The sequence below is a fragment of the Octopus bimaculoides genome, chromosome 3, assembly GCF_001194135.2.
Source record: "Octopus bimaculoides isolate UCB-OBI-ISO-001 chromosome 3, ASM119413v2, whole genome shotgun sequence".
Lineage (NCBI taxonomy): Eukaryota > Metazoa > Mollusca > Cephalopoda > Octopoda > Octopodidae > Octopus > Octopus bimaculoides.
In genome coordinates, this window is record NC_068983.1 from 134,388,510 (window position 1) to 134,391,310 (window position 2,801).

General features: G+C 37.1%; 1 protein-coding gene across 2 annotated transcripts in view; it reads left to right on the forward strand.

The window, feature by feature from the left end:
- Positions 1 to 2,370: 2,370 nt before the first annotated feature.
- Positions 2,371 to 2,801, forward strand: part of LOC106870924 (heparan sulfate glucosamine 3-O-sulfotransferase 1) — a 29,826-nt gene continuing 29,395 nt past the window's right edge. Inside the window, exon 1 of one of the 2 annotated variants that reach the window (XM_014917161.2) lies at positions 2,371 to 2,624. The gene's annotated coding sequence lies outside the window, so the exon portion shown is untranslated. The remainder of the gene's footprint in view (positions 2,625 to 2,801) is intronic. The other variant, XM_014917160.2, reaches the window with a different exon arrangement.

A 2,801-nucleotide genomic window follows, 5' to 3' on the forward strand; every position in this document is an offset into this window, starting at 1 on the left:
GCTCTTCTATCTTCTTTGATGTGATCTTTGCAGTGTGGGGTCACGCATTGTCCGGATGAAACATCACTCATTTTAGATTCACTAAAGCGGGTCTTTTTTCTTCAAAGCTTGGTTCAAACGCTCTAATTGCTGACAGTAGACTTGAGCATTGATTGTTGCATTGGGTGGTAACAATCCAAAGTGAATTACTCCTTTGCAATCCCACCAGATAGAGAGAAGAACCTTTTTCCCATGAAGTTCCCTTCTTGGTTATGGTTGAGCTTTTTCCCTTTTACCAAGCCACTGTTTACGACGTTTAACATTTCAATAGAAAATCCATTTTTCGTCACCATTCACAACTCAGGATTTGCGGTTGTTTTCGGACAATTCATGAGGCACCCATTTTCCAAGTTTAGGAACCTTTCCAAGTTGTTGAAGATGACGATGAACAGTTGTATGGTTTGAACTAAGCTTTATTGCCAATTCTTCAACTGATAATGCAAGATTTTCTTCAAGTAGTGCCTCAAGGAGCTTATCATCAAACTCAACTGTACGTCCTGTTCGATTTTCATTTTCAAGGCTGAAATCTCTACTTCTGAATTTTGCAAACCATCTTCTTCAAGTTCTTTCATTCAAGCATTCTTTCCCATAAACTGAGTGTATGTTTCGAGTTGCTTCGGCTGCAGAGTTTCCTTTTCTTGTACTCATAAAGCATTATGTGCCTCAAAATGCTTTTTGGATACTTCCATGTTAGAAAGGGTTTTAATCAAAGAAATTTTAATTCTATTATTCTGTAAAATGATATTTAATTAGTTTAAATGTACACAAAAGCATAAAAATACTTTTTAATTCCATTAGACATTCTAAAATACTATTAAATCCCATAAATAATGCGGTTTTTTTCAATTGCATGAACTAAAAGTCGGATGGGCGGAATAAACTACCTGCATCAACTTGCAATAAAATCACGTAGTAATTTTACCTATTCTTTATTCTTAGTGCAAGTTTTGAAGAGTGCAGTTCGATTTTAACAGTTATTTTTCCAAAGCTATAACGGAAGTGACAAAGGAGCACATTCGGTATATTTTGCTTTATGAGTTCAATACAGACAACAACGCAATGGAAAGTTCGAAGAATATTAATGTAGTACATGGAGATCTGACAATAAGCGCAAGCCAGTCTCAACGGTGCTTCCAGAAATTCCGAGCCGGAAACTACAACCTAGAAGACGAGGCTCATTCTGGAAGATCTGTAGAGCTCGACAAGGATGCCTTGCAAACTCTTGTGGAACAAAATCTACCGTAACTGTTGAGGAACTAGCAGAGAAGCTTTGATTTGATCATTCAACTATTCATCGACACCTGCATGCTATCGGAAAAGTCGGCAAATTGAGTCAATGGCTATAAAAAACCGCATTATTTATGGGATGACCCAATATATATGTATGTATGTGTATATGTGTGTGTGTGTGTGTGTGTGTGTCTGTGTGTGTGTGTGTGTGTGTGTGTGTGTGTGTGTTATTATTCACTTTATTTCAAGATTTCTTGCCAATAGAGAAAGAACCGGTTTCTAACCTAGATCCAAGACTCCTTCATTGGAATTTCAACATCAACAACACAGTATTTTTGTATGTATGTATGTATGCATATATGCATGTATGTATGTATGTATAGAGTCTTTGAAGCGGTGTACAGATATTGTATATTAAGAAGGAAGCAATCAGAACTTTAGATAATTCTTTATTAGCGCTTCCGTTCGTTCAATCTTCAAGATATAATGTACAGAATATATATATATGTATGTATGTATGTATCTATATATATTTGACAGGTTTGTTTCAGTTTCCAAGGCTTTGGTTGGGCCGAGGCTATAGTAAAAGACACTTACCCAAGATGCCACGCAGTGGGATTGAACCCGGAAGTAAGCCTGTTACCACACAGCTACGATATACAATTTTTCTTTCTTTTACTGCATCTGTGAAACAAGTGAACATGGAATACCGCCTCAATTTACGCAAACATTATTTCACACTTATTCCATGAACCAATCTGTTGCATGAGATAACACATTCTATACTAATAAATCATCAGAAAATTTCATTGGAGCCGACTTGGCATGTTAATGAAATTCAAATGAATTCTCTATTCATATTCAAACTGTAACCCAATAAACAATATGAAGTTTTCTCTTTCTCTCTTTCTCTTCTTATTCTTAGTTCTGTGAAAGCTATGGTGGATATAATGTATATTCAAGTAAATACGTTAACAGTATGTAACTTAATAAACACATTGCAGGAGAAAAAGTAGGGGAGTGAGGAAAAGGGCAGGAGAGTGAGAGTGAAAGGGAGAGAAGGAGGGGGTAGAATATGTGAGACAAAGAGAGGGTGGGGTTAAGACTCTTATAGAAATAAGTAGCTGCGAATTATCGGTGTCACAACGCTGTTTCCGTTACTCGCTGCTTCGATGACAAACATAACCAACTTGCAAGAAAGAAACCAAAGAAGCTGCCTGATAGCATAAAGAAAGGAAAGCAATAGAATCTTGGTTCTTGATCAGCGTATGGTAGAGTGTGTGCATGTGTGAGTGAGAGAGGAAGAGAGGGTGGACCTGTCGGAGACAAAGACACGGAATATGGATGGAAGTAAGGTAAGAGATTTAGTAAACATTGTATTGCATTTTAATAATACATACAGACACGCAAACACACACACACATGCATGTAACATGTATGTGCATGTGAATATGTATAGGTCTATGTGTAAACAAACTATGTGTGTGTGTGTGTGTGTGTGTGTGTGTGTGTGTGTGTGTGTGTGTGTGTGT